At 40.2% G+C, this 18,173-nt stretch overlaps 1 pseudogene; it reads left to right on the top strand.

The window, feature by feature from the left end:
* The first annotated feature begins 9,095 nt into the window (after window positions 1-9,095).
* On the top strand, window positions 9,096-17,048 carry LOC149240791 (transmembrane 9 superfamily member 7 pseudogene; annotated as a pseudogene).
* Window positions 17,049-18,173: the final 1,125 nt, after the last annotated feature.

The following is an 18,173-nucleotide window of genomic DNA, read 5'->3' on the forward strand; positions in this document are numbered from 1 at the left end:
ATGCTTAAATGATGAGCATATTATATGGTTGATTTAAAGATGCATTCTTAAATATGTTTAATGAATCTTGCAACAACAAAAGAAACAAGGTATTGAAACATAAGAACCAATACCAATTAAGATTTGGTTGTCACACAAGAACCAATCAAACATGTTGCAATTCAATGTATGACAAGGAATACTTTGCAAAACGAAATAAAATTGTCAAATACTATCAAATGCAAAGTTTAAGGACATATGGTATAAGCCAAGCTAATTCAAAAGCAAATCATGATTAAGTAATGCAGTAGATTGTATGAGGACATGCAATAATGTCATTTGGGGGGAATGTAGAGTCTCCAAAATGTATTCAAAATATCATCCACTTTCACCTTTATCACCACCATTTCACTCACATGTCACAACTCCATGACCATATAACCTTTCATTAGCTTCCATTTTCATAATTATATGGGTTACCTTTGTGTTTTCCAAAATTTAATGATTTCTAGTATTATAAGTGAATTAAATGGTTAAAACTAAGAAAAATGACATATACTTTCTAATACTTAAAAGTGGCTTGAGTTTCATGACATGTGTAGGTCATTTGGAAGCTTCCAAGGCACCCTTATGTGGCATCCAATACTCAAATTCGAATACCTTCAAGATATGGAAGAAGATTTGGATAAAGGTCAAAGATGATATGTGTCTCATCATTACCTATTGAGTTGCAAATCTATGATATTTTCTAGGGATCTATGGAGAGAATAATGGACCTCCATTAATGAGGTAACTTCTTATGCTTTTGTATAAATAGAAGAGCCTTCTCCTTTGAAAGGCATGTGTAAGTTTGGGGAAATGCTCATGTTTTGAATATAGAATTTGGATTTGGCACCATGCTCATGAGCGATGTTCACCTTGATTTGGTTATGCTTGCATTTGGAGCCTCTCAACTTGCCATCTCTCATGATTTTGGATTGGCGACCTATAATGTGTGAGATTTATTGTTTTTCATAGATTAAGATTTATTGCTTTCATATCTTTTCCTATGTGAGAGGTTAATAGTGATTGTTTTATTTTCTTTCATATCTTTTCTTGTGTGAGAAGTAAAGAGTGATTTTTTTTATTTGCTTTCTATCTAGAAGTTAAGAGCATTTGTTTTTATTTGCTTTCTACCTAGAAGTTAAGAGCATTTGTTTTTATTTTCTTTCATATCTTTTCCTATGTGAGAGGTTAAAAATGATTGTTTTTTTTTGCTTTCATTTTTGAAAGAGTGGTGTGATTTTCAGTTCCTGCAAGATTGAAAGATTATGATTCCAATTCCGCACGTTGTACTATAATTGTACTATAATTTCTTTTAAATTGAGTGCTGAATTAGAATAGGTGAATTTGGTTTTTCATTATTTGGTTTCGTAGTTAGATTGATATAAATTGGAAGTTAATTTCTAGCATATATAGTGCACGCATGATTCAGAATTTTTACAAAACCCCCAAGTTGACAATTAAATGATAGGTAATTAATTTGCCTCAACAGCCTGCAAAGGAATTTTACCTTTCGTGGAGGATTGGAAGGTTTGTCTACGAGAGGTGCATTTGGAGTAACAACTGCACAGTTGGCCTCTCACTTATCTTTCTTCTTCTTCTTCGTCTTCTTGTTTTTCTTCTTAGCCTCTTGGTTACTGGATTTCAAACTTTCACTAGGCGAAGTAGAAGAGGAAGGTGAAGAAATAGGGGAAGAAGGTGAGAGGTCAACACTAGAATCAACGTGATGTGGTTCAGATAAAGGAGATGGTTGGATAGGAGTTGGTACACTCAGGACCACCGAGGTTGAAAATAACTAGATAGGTAAACTAATGGTTAACCCAGGGAGGGACAGCATTGCCATATAAGGAGCACCAACATTTCCAAAAGAAGGAAAAGGATGAGGATTCCCATCTGAGGGGAATGCTTGACTGGTAGACTCTGGAAATGTTTCCATTGGAAACGACCCTAAAGAATCACTAAAGAAGATAACTTTAACCAAGAATATTTTGTGGGTAGTTAATTTTGAGACACTGAAACAAAACATTGCCTTTTCATATTTAAGAGTCGAGAAAGAGATGAAAGGTGACTCTAGTCACTTTTAGATTTAAAACGAGCTTGAAAGTACAAGTGCTCAGTGATCTTTTGAATTTAAAGAGTCAAAAAGACCAAAATTACTACTTAGGATAATCTAGGCAAAAGAGATTACCAAGTAACCGTGAACTGCAGAATACTTCCCGATGAACCGAAAAGTACGAGTAGGCAATCTCCCCAAATGTTGTGTTCAGTGTATCAAATTTACAAGGCGGAAGACTCAACTTTCTATAGATAAAGGATTGCAAACCTAGTGGGGTCTCTCTTTATATACACAATGGTACGGGGAGCACAAGTCCGTACTAGCGTTGTATAATGCTGAAGCGAACAACAACTGCTAGGTTTAAAGACGTTGGAACACGTCTCTAGCCTAGACCTCTAAATATAAGCATTAAGTTTTAATGCTTCATTAGGTTAATTCAATAGATTTTAACAGTTGATCTTGAATTAGGTTTCAATTACAAGGCCCTACTGCTGTCATTTGAAAAAACTCCTAGATGCAACTATATGAGAAAGGAAATCTTTGTCTTCGATGAAAGTTAACACTAATTGAGAGATAGAGAACACAAAATCAATGCAACAATCAAAGAATAAAATCTTTCACTAATAAATCTCCAAAATGCATTGAATCTTCATATTGAATGCACTTCAACTAGTCCTTTTAACAGTAAAGAGAATTCATTTCTTTTCGAATACAAATGATGATGCGACTCAAGTCTTCAATGATGCTAGCAAATGCAACATATTGATTTAGCAAACTAGAATTATGTATTTTCAATGGAATGATAACATGAATTTGTCACAAACACTTCAATGAAATTTTTTCAAAACAATCAACATCAATCAAATGGAAAGCACGAAAAGAGAATTCCTTCCAAACTAATGATGCAATGATTCAATCAAGAATAAGATGAGAAATGTAACCTATGCCTGAAAAGAGACGTGTAATCAAGAGAAGAATAAACAAAACTTTTCATGTTTAATTTAAATCAAAGCGATTAAAGGACTAAAAAACGAAAATGCATGGAGTAGTTAACCAACAACTTAACTTGTTGAGCACACAAACAACTGAATGGATGATGACCTAGATGCCCTAGGGCCACAAACCATCCAAAGACTCAAAAAATCAAGTAATAAAAGGCAAACAAAACAAGCACACAAACCAAGCCAATGAATCTTTCTAGTCAGGGAGAACATAGGCAAAGTGAGCTAAGAGGCAGAAATTAAGAGGGTAAAACACACTGGTTATGATCCAGGAGAAACCCTGATCTTCACCTACAGGAATCGACGCAACTTCCTAACTGACAACAAGCATTGATCGACACCACTAGCCATACTACAACTAGCATTGATAGGCCTGATCGGCGCGACTGTTTGTCCAAAAAGAGCGTTGATCAAGGGATTCAAGAAAAAGAAAAATCGAAGGCCAAAACTAGACCTGCCACTGTAAATTTCAAACTCAGAGCAGTAAACCAAGCAAAGTAGAGAAAACTAAAGGGAAATGGTGATACTAAAAAAGTTCACACAAAACCATGAAATGAAAATCGATCAAATAGAAGGATTGGGTCCCCAGCGGAGTTACCAATTTGTGGTGCAGTTAAATTCTCAGTGCAGACATAAACAATTCCTCTAGCCAGAGAGAGAATCTAGCCACAAACAAACAATCTATGGAAATCTTCCTTAAGCTAGAATCAAATAAGAGGATCTACCTCTTAGAATGCTATTCCGCTTGGTGATGATCCTGCTTCCTTACTCCAGCTACTTTTCGTTTCCTTCCTTCGAATACCTGAAACAAGAAAACAAACAACAAGAACAAACGTGATAGCATACAAATTTCATTCAACCTACTTTACAGGTCAAGGAACATTAAGCCATCAAATGTAAGATAACACTTCAATGTAGGAAATCAATCAATAGTTGTATTCATAAATTCAGAAAGAGTTTATAACCAATGCCTTGACGTTGTTGGTCTCCTCCGACATATCTGGGTTCCCACACTTCTACTAGCATTCCATGGATAATCCCAACAATGGAATTTTTAAGGCTTCTTCCCTTTAGTATCAAACCAAACCAAACACACTATTCTCTCTCAAACATAAACTAGAGAGCTACAAGCTATAGATGTCTTGCTGATTATTCAAGCTCCAAAAATACTAAGACTGCAAACTATTGTAGCTTGTAAAAGGAGGGGTTTATATAGCCTGGATGGATGGGAGATGGTTCGTCTTATCATGGGACAAGGCCTTATATCTTGGATTGGTTCCATCCTAATAGGGGAAAGGATCCCAAACTAGCTTTCTCGACTCCATCTAGCCCAACCATTTACCATACTTCCGTTACGAAGCTTCTAGACTTGGAAGCTTCGAATCCATATTTAAAAAACTTGCCAAAAGAAGATTAGCGCAACTAAGAAAAGGCTCAGTAGCACTGTATGACACTAGTCTTGGTTTTAATCTCTACAAATCGGCGAGAGGAGGAAATTGGTCATTAGCGTCGGTCTTGTAAATTGGGGTAAAAGGAAGATTCTTGGGAAATGATGCAAAAGGGAATCATTCTGCGCATGAAGAGGGACATAATGGGAGTTTCTTCATGATGGGAAAGCATGTAGGGTCCACTATAGAGGTATTCCAAGATTATGGAATGAGGAGTACAGGGACAGTGAGAAAATGTTGTGTAATAGATGCCCCCTAAAGTGTGAAGGCCGAACTAGAGTGAGGGGTGAAATTCTTTACAAGTAGATGCGGGGAACCAGATTTTTTCATCAGAAAACCTGCAAGCAAGCATAGATACATATACATCACTAAAAACTCTGACAAATGATACATGAATCATTGTATGGATGCAGCCAGCCAGAGAATGATCATGTAAATGGATCCAAGTCATGGGTGCAACCATTCGATAGAGAGGATCATATCAAAACCAAGGTATGGTCGCAACCATCCAATAATGAGAAGGATCACATATAACAACTCATAGTATGGACGCAGCGATCCATCTGAAAGAGACATGTATATCAACATGATCATGTCACATCACCTTGCAACTTGGACTTGTGTAATCTAAGCCCAGGGTCTTGCGCTCCAACACGACCCGATCAAAGTACAAATCATAACATGTGAATGAATGTGTTGAAGTCAGACATGTTAGAAAGTCACTTGATTACTGGTCAATGATGTGAACTGTTAACAAGCGCAAGAGAAACCATCAATGGTGACTATTAGCTCTACTACATTTTGTGACAATTGATGGATGGAGAGCAGGGGTGGCAGCCTTATTTCATGTTTTATGAAGGCTCGCAGAGGTCAGTTCATTTTCTATTTCATTCTCCTTATAGCTCCTGCTAACCTCCATTTCCTCCTTCCCATAAAATCCTCCTTATTCTCCTTTAAACCCTTTATCCTTGTTTTGGTATTAAAGCCCCGCCTAAACCCTTTTGTATCTTCTCCCGGGCATATTTGGTTTATAATGCTATTAAAACCCGTTACCCTATATAAAAGCCCGAAAGCATTCAAACCCCGCATAAACCTTATATGTTTATTCTCGGGTGCTTAAGTCCTAATACTTATAACACTGTGCATATAATATAATTCATAACCCAGCAAGCCCATACCTATCACATCACTTGAAGCCACGTGCATGATCATCTTGAGCCGTCTGATCCTTCGATTGATGATCCAACGCTTTATGCAGCCCTTGCTCCCATAACCTGCGCAACTGTTAGCCAGCGGGGAAAAATGTTTCCCGACTATCCCATCTACCACATGTCGCAAATCTTTTGGATTGCATTCCCTCGTGCATATACCACCTTCTCTCGAAAAGCAGTGCGGGGAAACCGCTTTCTGCCGCCGTACCTGTTTCCCCGCGTGTTATCACCCACGCATGTTAACTGCCCATCAACCATCCGATCGCCCATCCCATGATCCAACGACCCTCATTCATTCCGCTTCCCGCCTGTTTATATGTCCCCCGCTCATTAACCATCGATCAACTCCGCCGCCCGATAGCCGTCGGATCTGCTCGAAAGCGATCCGATGGCCCACGTGTCTCCATTCGCACTGCCTCCCGTACAATTCCCCGACCATTAACTTGTGCGCCTTCCGCATGCAATCACCTTTGGATCTTCCTAGTAGTGATCCGACGGCCCTGATTCTTCCCGATTGTTAAACCTCCCGATCTCTTCTGTTAATTAATCTTAGCCCTTAATTTGACAAATCCAATGGCTTATATTTAATGGCGCCTCTGTGTCTTCCTTTTGCTACTTGACATCAAATCTCGACCGTCTGTCTAAATGATCCGATGACCCTCAGTTCATCTCTGTTCTTCCTGATAGCCTCCATAGAGTAATCTCGGCCATCCGTATATATGATCCAACGGCCATTTTTTCCTCCCTATCCCACCTGTGCAGCACATATGTTGTTCTCGTGCCTATGATCTATGTTCTTTACCCGATGGATGAAGGGGATGATTTACATTACTCTCTGCGCAGTTAAAATTACACCCACTACATTCAAGAGACAGTGCACCCGAAGGAAAAACAGGATGATCTCGAGCAGTGAAGAGCATTTATTAGGCACAGAATTTAATCCATAATTCGATCCAGCTGCCAGAGAAGGACTGCAGAACAACAGAAAAGGTCATTTTGTCCATTAAAGCTCTGAGAATTGCAACAGAGGCCCATTTCATATTGTAAATGTGGTTGGTGGTCCATTAAGACACCTCCACACTTAGTAGAAAAGATATTTTGTAAACCAACCTCTATATATATCCAGAAGACAAATGTAATGGGTTGATGAGTGTTGGATGAGTGTTATTTTGCTGCAAGGTTCAACTTCTGGAGATTGTAACTGCTGTGATACCTCCAGCGTCTGGTCTTCATTTTCAGCTAATGCAAGCTTCTTTTGCTCTTGATTGCTCACTGTCCACTTCTTCTTCTTGTTCCAGGCTGTGCCTGTTTTGCATTTATTCATGTGTTGTTAATGTTTAGCATTAGAGGGGCTGTCATCCCACCTCTGTGTTAGGTTTTAGCATGTATCATTGAATTTGTATGTAGTTTTCTGTTTTTTTAATGCCAGAGAGCTATCATCCTATCTGTGTATTAGAAAACAGATTTACAGACCTTTTAACTAGTTGTAGCTGACCATCACAGAATCCTGTGCATCTGCTGGTGTGGTCAGTCTTCTCCATTATCACCTTATCCTCAAACTATGAGTAATTGGTGGTCTAAAGCCTTGTAGTCTGGGGGTGTTCACCCATGTCTGGGGTCAAGCACAGTAGAAGTGGTTATCTGGCTTGAATATGCAGCATTTGTTTCATTCATCCACCAATTTATCCAACTTTTTGTTGAGTTTGTAATGTTCCCGAGCATCTCTAATATACAATCTAGGAGAGTTTCTTGGGGTGATAACATTAATTTCCGCCTCTACCGGGGAGAGGAGAATCAAAGCTTAGCTTCCCCGGGAGAACAACACAGCTTCAAAATTTGGTGATAGACAAGGTTTGAACACATATTTTGGTTGTAATCATCTATCTGGCGACTCCATTGGAGGAATACCATCCTTTGGCGACTCCACATTGAAGTTCTGGCTCAGTTTGTGAGACATACTCGAAGAAATCCTCAGAAACCATCAGCTGAACCAGTACCTGATCTTGAGAAGATCGTTTAGCAGAAGAAAATATCGTAGTAAGGAGCACTAGGATCAGTCATGGTAGGCCAGCAAGCTCTTACAAAGATAGAACGAATAGTTGTTGCTAGGTATGGACCCCTGGTCTTGCCTATCCCATTACATGCCATGCCTGTAAGAGATTATCAAGAGCTCATGCCAAATTTTACTGGTGCAGAAGGAGTAATATATGAAGAGCATTTAGAAGCCTTTTATAGCTATGCTGATGACCTGGATATCAATGAAGAGGATGTATGGATAAGGGTTTTTGTTCAAAGCCTAGATGGGGAAGCTAGAAAATGGTTTAGAAATTTACCCCCTAGGTCTATTGCAGATATTGATGCTTTAGATGATGCGTTTTTAAAGCAATGGGGGAATAATAAAGATCTGCTCTTTTATCATGATGAATTTGGGAACCTGCAGAGAGAAGATGGTGAGCTATTGTCTGATTTCAACAAAAGATTTAATCATATGTATAGCAAAATGCCAGCTGAAATAAAACCCACCCCTACTTCTGCCATGATTACTTATTCTAATGCCTTCGATTCTTAGTTCTGCCTGCTGTTAAGAGAAAGAAGATGAAATTCTTTGGCTGATATGCAAACTGCAGCCTTTGAAGTAGAGGCAAACATTATTGCTGCAGAAAGACTCGAAGGTGATGATGAAAGAAGAAGGCAGGGAGATGAATTCTCTTCATCCTATGATTATAAAATAGATGAATTAGCTAAGATGATTGAGTTTTTGACCTCTAAAGTTTCCAAACTAAAAGCTAAGCAACATTTTGAGGCAGGAGCTCATTGTTCCATTTCTTTTCCAGCTCCAAATTTATGTAGAGGAACACATGAGCATGTGCAGATTTTGTAGAGAAAAGGAGATACAAACGAAGATCGAAGGGTGAAGACCCTTTGCCAAAATATAGTCATGGAGGAAGAGCATCTTGATGAAGAGGAGGAGGTCCATGTTTTAGAAGGTGCCCCTTTCCTAGCAAGGGCTGCTTATGAGAAAGCAATGTCCAAAGGCACTACTCAGCAATTTGTTGTAGCTGTAGAACAACAAGTTGCCTAGCAGTGCCAGACAATAACAGATCCCTTCCTCCAAGAATTCAAGCCCGAAGCCAGCTCATATTCACATGGTTATGCAAATCTATCAATTTTTCAGCCCGCTTTTGTCCCCAGTTTAGTGATTAAAAAGGGAGAGGACAACTCCCCATCATCTTTTGTTTCTCTATCTGATCAAATAACAATCCCTCACAGTTGCCCCTTGAACACTGAGGCAGAACAAAATTCAATGTTCAAGGCTGAAACTAATCATCTCAGTTTTGATATTTTAATACCTGCTCAGATGGCCTCTACACAGATTGAAAGGGCGGCTTTTCAGATGATAGAAGAAGCAGATGTGCAATATTGGAATCCCTCCTTGGATGAGGATTGTTCAAAGCAAGATGAAGGAGCAGAAAATGTCTCTGTGTCCCTTGCACAGGAATACAATGGTGCATCTTTCATATTAGTTGTGCAGGCTACAAAAGACACAGACATGTACATAGCAACAGTGGCTATTCAGCAGGTGTACAAAGGCTCCTCTAAAAATCATCCAAGGAGGAAAATACACAGAGAGGGAATGAAATTTGATCCCTATCTACCCACCAAACTCAAATCTCCCAAACTGTTTGAGGTAGAGGATAAAATAAATCCTGTCTTGCTGATCTATGATGAACCGGATGATAGGCAACAATTTTGATGGCCCAGCAGATGGGCAGTTTTTGAAATTTTAAGTTTTCAGGCCTTAATGATTGTAAGCAGTGTCTTTTTTAGGTTTAGCAGTAGACCTAGTTTGACTCCATGCCCAATGGATACTAGGCAAGTGTTTTTAAAGCTGATTTTGCATGAAGGCATTGATCTGCAAGTTCTTGAGACCTCACAGGGAGGATTGATGAGCCCCAAAAATGGATAATTATTTGGGCTCATTCAACCTCCTAATTCGACTTAATCCACCATTCTCATTAGTTTATTGCATGTTTTTTATTATATTTATGCTAATAGAGTGAATTGGGTTAGTCATTATGCCAACAAGTCTAATGGGTTCTTTGTGTAGCCTTTTTGGTCAATTTGGAGACAAAATTGAAGGTCTTAATGAGCACTTGGCAGCCAAATTCGTGGGAGAACAAGGGAGAGGATTTGTGGAAAGGTGTCCCCTTCATTTATGGGCCCTTACCTCAAATTCTCCACCATCAGCTCGGAGTTCAAGGGCCACCAAATCAATTAGCACAAGGGCAGCCAAGCAAGTCAAGTAGGACTGTTGTTAACTACAAATTTTGGGCAGTCGAGTCCCTAAAGTTTAGGAGGACTGTTGGGTCCTCAATTTGTATAAATAAGAAGGCTTAGGGCCTCATTTGGGTTAGCTAGTGGTTAGTCATTTTGTAGCCAATGGTTAGTCATTTTGTAGGCAGAAGTTAGCTAGTTTGTATTTCGATTTTTAGGCAATAGATTAGCTTTGCTTACAGCTCATTTTCAAGTTCTCTTTGTGGACAGTTTTGATGTAACTCTTCTTTTCTTGCTCAATAAAGATGAATCCAGCTTTGCACCAACTCTAAATCTCTCTTAGGAGGCTATAGCTCTTGGGGTTGGGCCCATCTCAAGCACCTAATACCTCCTTTGATTATCTTTATGTGTTTTCGCTGCATTCTTAGAATAAAATCTGCTATTTAGATCTAAATCTTGTTTTGTTATTTAGTTTGTTTTTTGATGAGTAAAATAGCTTTTCATGCTCAGATTTAGTTGATAGGTTGTTAATAGAAAAAGCTTCAAGAAAAGGGCCAACAAACATCTGTGGTTTCACCTCTCCCTCAGTGGGATCAGGAGCTGTGACTAGGATGACTTTGCTGCCCACAAAAACACTGACTTTGCTTTGCCATGCAATCATTAGTGTTTGGTTTTCATTTGCAGAAGTTGGTTACATGTTCAGATCTTTGAATGCTTCATTGCATAGTTAATATACATGGTTTCCTTGCAAATAAAGCTGTTGTCCATTCTTGTTATTGTTAGCTAGATCATATTAGGGTAGCATAACTAGATCTTTGTTTTCTTGCATGTCTTTGTTGGTTCAGTTGGAAACACAAATTGCAGAGCACCTATACCACTTCTCTATCTGCCTAGACTCCCTCAAACCCATCTTCTCCATCTCCTAACTTGGTTTCTTGCCTCACGTTGCCACATTGCCCTCATAACCCTACCTTTTGTGCAGCATTATTCCAACCTTCTTGGAACAAGTCCAGCCATCTACACCTTCTCCTCAACTCCATCCTCCAAGTCTTGAACTCCCCTACACCCCTATTTCACCTCCATACTCATTCCTCCACCTTTTTCCCTCCATCCATGCTCCAAAATTCCATTACTAAAGATCCTGTAGAAAAATTACAGAACATCCTGTAGAACCCCTGCAGACTTCCTGTAGAAGCTCATAAACGCGGTCTCTTGGCAGCCAAACTTTGTGAAACTCTCCAGAAGGGTGTTAGGGACCCCTTAGACCCTTTCTGAACCTTCCCAAACTTTCCCAAACATTTCTCCCCTTGATCTACCCCTGCACAATAAAGAGCCAGTTAGAAGCACATGCATGATAATTCCAACAACTTGAACAAAAATACAAAAATATGTTTTCTTCAGATAGAGGTAGGCTAGACACATGTATTTTACCTTCATAGAAGTAATGGCATCTCTTTCAATAGTTTGCATGCTCTCCTTTGTGTCAATAGGACTAGCTGGTAGAATTAGGGTTTGCTAGTGTTTACGTTTCCTTTTGGCTTTTAGTTTCTTTCCGCAAGTAGATTAGTTTCCTTTGAGTTAGCTTTCATCCATCAGTTAAAAAGCTTCTTCTAAGAGCTCATAGAGGTTGGCTTAAATCCCTAGCGGACTTGTGCCAGCTGACCAAGTGACAGCTGCGACAAGAGCTAGTACTTGTGCATATAGCACTGTCGCTTCCAAGTTTGTTACGAACTACTGGGTTGATAAAATTAAAGAAGGGAGTTCCAGGAGTTGTAGCATTATTGCTACAATACTGGGGCCCACCATCTTTTTGGCGCCATTGTCGGAGAAGCGTCAGAGTATTGGTGATTGCTGCTTTTCTTCTATTTTCCACTACAATCTTCTGCTAAGTAGTTTATTTCATTTCCATTATGCAATTTCGTTTATGCAAAAGTAGATTAGCATTTCCCGCTTTCATAGATTAGCATTTCAATTCCGCAATTTCATTTCTGCAAGCGTAGATTAGCATTTCAATTCCGCAAGCGTAGACTAGCATTTCATTCCTGCAATTTCATTTGAGCAAAATAGATTAGTCATTTCCTGTTTTCATTTCATTTTCATTTCAGCAAAATAGTTAGTTGCAGTTCAATCTATTTTAGTTTTTGCAGGTACAAGCAGAAAAAAGAAAAAAACAACCAAAAAGATTTCCTTTCTTGCCTTGTAGGAGTAGAGATAATTTAGAAAAATATTTGCACAACACCCCCCACTGCTTCACACAGTCAACCTTCTCTCTTCTTCGATGGCTGTGATTAAGAAGAACCCATAGGTGGACATCAAGGCATCTTTAAAGAACCTCTAGGGGAGAAGAAGAAGAAAACATTCCTCCGGAGCGAATGGCTACAAGCAGAAATGTTGGGAGCAACACCTTATCCAAAAATGAATTTGCAAATCAGATCGAAGATTTCAAGAGTGATATGAGGCAGTTTCTTGCCATGCAACTGGATACCTTGCGGATCCAAAAGAAGCAAGAAGAAGCCAAGAGGGCTTTGGCCATTTTTTGTCCTAGGTGCACTAGAAACCATCCTAGGAACGAATGTCCATTGTACTCCATAGAAGTGTGTTTTGTCTGTGAAGAATACCATCCTACAGATTAGTGCCCTTCCTTACCCAGAATCAAAGCTGCATATCAGAGAGCCAAAGGAGCCACTGAATCACTCTATTATATGAACCAAAGGAGGCCGCATGGACCTAGATCTTACCAGCAGGAACTGCAAGGGACACCCGAGACCTATTATGACCCCTATCAAGCCACTTTCATGCCTTCTTGGGGTCCCCTTGCTCATCCTTTCTGGTTCACACCTCCTCCTTGTTCCTTCACAGATCCATATTATGCCCAACTAGTTGCTCATTCGTTTCACTCTTATGCTCAGCCACAGCCTCAGTGGAATGCACCTCATCAAGGGTGGAGGCCCCAGTACAACACTCCTCCCACTTCTTTTCCTCCACCACCTGCTCATCCACAACCATCGCCTCCTACTCCACCAAGGCAGCCCCAAATGCCTGCCCAACCACAACCCCATCCACATCCATCTCAAATATACACCCCCACTCAGCTACCCATACCACCATTTCCAAACCCGCACATTGGAATAGCTCAACCTAATTGCAAAGTTGAGGCACAACATGTCCGAACAACTCCTCTTGAGCTCAATGATCTTCACCATAGCTCAGGAAGAGTATTGCAAAAAAGAGACTATATTGCAAGCATTAAAGGACCACATCCAACAAAAGAAGATTCAAAAGAAAAGATCAGAGAACCATGGGCCGCACTTGATGAAGAGAAGGAATCAAAATCAGAGATCGAGAGAGTTCCCTCATGGTTACCATCAAATCTTCCATGTATTCAAGAGAAAGATCAACAAAAAGAGGAAGATGAGGAAGTCATAGTAGAAAGTGACATGAAACATGACCTAGATCCGCAAAAGGACCAAGGATATCAAAGCTATGTTGAGATATGGTTTCGGAAGGTCACTAAGTTGCAGCGGTACTCTCTTCCTCAGCTATGTTTGATCCCTTCAAAGTTAGATCATTTGGTCTCTAAAATCCGGATAGCTGTCCAAGCATGCATTTCGAGCCTCCACATCATTTTGTCTTTAATCTCGATGTGCACATGGCTCCATTGGAAGTATTCTTACACTTGAAAATGATTTTGTTTTTCAAGTAGGGTAGGGTAGAGGGAAAGAAAAAGAGAAAAAAGAGAAAAAAATGAAAATAAGAAGAGAATAAAAATCTAAGGTGAAAACCTCCTTGGAGGCGCCTTAGATTGGCTCATTGTTTGAAAACCTTCATGAGGCGGTCAATGGGTTGGGAAAAAAGAGAAAATAGAATACGATCTCTGGGTGAAAACCTCCCTTGGAGGCGCCCAGGGTAGTCAATTAGGGTGAAAACCTCCATGAGGCACCCTAGTTGTTTTTCAAAGAAAAAAAAGAGAAAAAAAATAGAAAAATAAAGCTAATTTCCATTGAATAATTGCAGGGTGTAAGAAGGACATTTCAGGTCAGGAGGATCACTCAAAACAAAGACAAAGGAGTTTTTGTGCCTTCTAAAGGAAGTTCTATATTTCTACAGGAAACATCATGTAGAACCTTCAAGCGAGCTAGATTCGACTTTGGAAGGGGATCTAAAGCTTGGAATCCATTGGTTATGCCTGCAAGCATCCATTTTCCCATTCCTCACCCTTTTCCATCATCTTTTCCACCTCATTGTGCTTCTTCATTGTGCTTCTACAGGAAGTTCCTGTAGAAATTGTAGGAAGCTAGAAATGGATTTCAAAAAGGTGGTATGGCGAACATGGTAGCTTCCTCAAGGGTTCAGAAGTCCTCCTGCACTTTTCAAACTCCTCATCCATCTTCTCCATGCCTGCATCACAACCCAAGCTCAGTTTTTCTTACCATGCAACAAAACTGCAAAATGCCTTGAAGCAAAAATACATAGAACAGAATTTGTTTCTTCCATAACTTGAAAACCATGCATCCATTTGAAACACCATTTTACGGGGAATTGTACAGGGGTGATGGCAACATGCCTGAGCAGTTTCAGCCAATTCCGGTGCACGGTTTCCAAGAAACCAGCCTCCCTCACCATCAGCCATTTTTGAATTTTCTCCATATCCATGCATCCGTTTTAAAACTTGTTTCATGGGGAGATGCAGATAGGTGATAGTAGCCTACCCAAGCAGTTTCAGCCAATTCCGATGCACGGTTTCTGAGAAATTGATCTCTGAAATCTTCAGCCATTTTCCATTTTTCTTGAAATCTGTGCATCCATTGATCACGATTTTTCTATGGGAGGTGCATCATGATGATAGAAACATGCTCGAAAATTTTCAGATCGATCCGGTTTACCGTTTGGGAGCAATGGCGAAAACAAGTTCTGGTCCTGTGAAAATTCAGCAGCAGCAGCTTGAAGGTGCAGATCTGAACGTGGAAATGAACTGCTGCAGCTAGGATCCAGCCAGAGGACACCTGCACAAGGAAAAAACAGCCATAAATCATCAGCCAAGCCCTCATGCAACCAAAGAAACCAGTGCATGCAGCAATGACTAGCCTCAGCACCTCACAGCAGCCATTTGACTTCAAGTACGTGACTGAAACTCGTTCTTCTATTGCACAAATCTAATTTAAAAACTGCATGAATGAATGGAATGGTGAAATTGAGCCACGAATATAGTAGGATTGAGCCGATAGTTCCTTGTCCAATTCTCTATCAATCAGCCAGGAATCATGCAACGTATGTGTTAGACAACTCACGTGAAATTTGAAAAAACACAGACAGTTGTGGATATTTTAAAATCCAGTGCAACTAAGGGTAAGGGATTACAGGCAGATGGCACTGCAGGGGACCAACAGTTTGCATGAGCAGCGCACGTCTCTGCCACCTCACCACAAATCACGCAGTAATTAAAGTAATTCTCGGCTGAAGACTCACGTTAACTGCTGATTCATTTACACTTGCAAACCTCTTCGGCTGAATCCTCTGCCTCTGAATTTTGTTAAACTGATGTCCTTCGCCAAGTTTTTCGGCTTGTTCAAAATTCTCCTGCATACCAAGATCGTTCAAAGGCGCAGAGACATCCTACAGAAGCCGGGCACTCTACAGGCGTTTCTACAGGAAGCTGCGCCACAGGAAACCCAGCATACGAAGAAGCTTGGACTATTCACGTTGAGGGTGGTAATTCTCAGTGAGTGTAAAGCATGAGTATGAACAACCATGGGATAATGTCAAAGCCCATTTGACAACTTGTGATCCAAATACCAAGCATACAGTTTCAAATTCTGAGATTCCCCAACAAGTTGTAGAAGACAAAGAAGTTATATTCACTTGTGATGTTACTTTCCGGGAGAGCCCTATGAAATGGGAATCACGTTGGGATACTTACCTTCTTATGACAGATGATCAGATCCATTGGTTCTCTATCATCAACTCATTGATGATTGTTTTATTTCTCTCCGGAATGGTTGCAATGATCATGATGCGAACATTGTACCAGGATATCTCAAAATACAACCAATTAGAAACACAGGATGAGGCTCAAGAGGAAACAGGATGGAAGTCGGTCCATGGAGATGTGGTCAGGGCCCCAACCAATGCAAGCTTACTTTGTGTCTATGTGGGAACTAGAGTTCATTTCTTTTGCCATGACACTAGTGACAATGATATTTGCAGTCCTTGGTTTCCTTTCTCCTTCGAACCGTGGAGGTTTAATGACAGCTATGCTGCTATTATGGGTGTTTATGGGTTTGTTTGCAGGGTATGCATCGTCACGTCTATATAAGATGTTCAAGGGCACAGAATGGAGGAGGAATACGTTGAAGACAACATTCTTGTTTCCAGGCATTGCCTTTTGCATTTTCTTTATTCTCAATGCACTGCTATGGGGAAAAATTCATCTGGTGCAGTTCCTTTTGGGACTATGTTTGCCTTGGTCCTTTTATGGTTCAGAATTTCTGTGCCATTGGTCTTTGTGGGTAGTTACTTTGGCTATAAGAAACTTGCAATTGAGGATCTAGTGAAGACCAATAAAATCCCCAGGCAGATTCCAGAGCAAGCTTGGTATATGCAGCCCATTTTCTCAATACTAATTGGAGGAATTTTGCCTTTTGGAGCTGTATTCATTGAACTGTTCTTCATATTAACTTCAGTATGGCTAAGTCAGTTCTACTATATATTTGGGTTCCTGTTCATTGTCTTTGTGATCCTCATTGTTACATGTGCAGAGATCACCATTGTCCTGTGCTACTTCCAATTGTGCAGTGAAGATTACAACTGGTGGTGGAGATCTTATTTGACTGCAGGCTCCTCAGCATTTTACTTGTTTCTCTATGCCACATTCTATTTCTTCACCAAGATGGAGATGACAAAGCTTGTTTCTGGAATTTTATATTTTGGCTACATGACCATCATGTCATACTCATTTTTTGTTCCGACCGGTACAATAGGTTTCTATGCATGCCTTTGGTTTGTGCGGACAATATACTCATCAGTGAATATTGACTGAGGCTCTGCATGCAACGGCCATTTTTCAGAGGGGCTGTTTAAGTTTTGGTTTAGGGGAATGGTGCTTGCTCCTTTTCTGTTGTTTTAGAGGTTTTTGGGTAACATTACAGGAGACACCAATGTCAATGTGCTGCTGTGGGAGTTAACGCTGAAGATGTTGCAGGAACACAATGCCGAAAGGGGGCCTCCCAACACAAGCAGAAGGGTACCTACCAAGTTCCCAGGCATCCTCACATCCATCCCCTCCATGAACACTCATGTTTTTAGGGTTCAGACACAATTTAGTCATGGTTCAACCTTCTACATGAAGCTACAGGACTTTCTACAGGAAGTTCTGTATTTTTACCAGAAACATCCTGTAGAAGCCTTTGGGCAGGCCAGAATCAATTATGGAGAGGCATTTGAAGCTTGAAGTTTGTTGAGGAGGCATGCAACCACTCTTTTATTCCATCCTCCACTAGTTTCATCTCCTTTCACAACCATTGCCACCATCTGATTGAATATACTTGCACAATCATACCAAAGCTGAGAATTCTCTAGGAAAAGGAGCAGGCAGTGGGAAGAAGCAGAGAGAAAAGAATGATTTCATGACCGAGAAGAAGAAATCACTTCAGAAGCTTAGCATGACAGGGAGGCCACTAGGGCCATCAAAGATGAGGAGATAGATTGGTTGCTCAGAGGATGAGCAACACTTTCAGTAAGGGGGTGATGATGAGCCCCAAAAATGGATAATTATTTGGGCTCATTCAACCTCCTAATTCGACTTAATCCACCATTCTCATTAGTTTATTGCATGTTTTTTATTATATTTATGCTAATAGAGTGAATTGGGTTAGTCATTATGCCAACAAGTCTAATGGGTGCTTTGTGTAGCCTTTTTGGTCAATTTGGAGACAAAATTGAAGGTCTTAATGAGCACTTGGCAGCCAAATTCGTGGGAGAACAAGGGAGAGGATTTGTAGGAAGGTGTCCCCTTCATTTATGGGCCCTTACCTCGAATTCTCCACCATCAGCTTGGAGTTCAAGGGCCACCAAATCAATTAGCACAAGGGCAGCCAAGCAAGTCAAGTAGGACTATTGTTAACTACAAGTTTTGGGCAGCCGAGTCCCTAAAGTTTAAGAGGAC

Source organism: Pinus tabuliformis, chromosome 8 (genome assembly GCF_031772625.1).
Source record: "Pinus tabuliformis cultivar Carrire ecotype Pingquan chromosome 8, CPIR1, whole genome shotgun sequence".
In the NCBI taxonomy this organism is placed as follows: Eukaryota; Viridiplantae; Streptophyta; class Pinopsida; order Pinales; family Pinaceae; genus Pinus; species Pinus tabuliformis.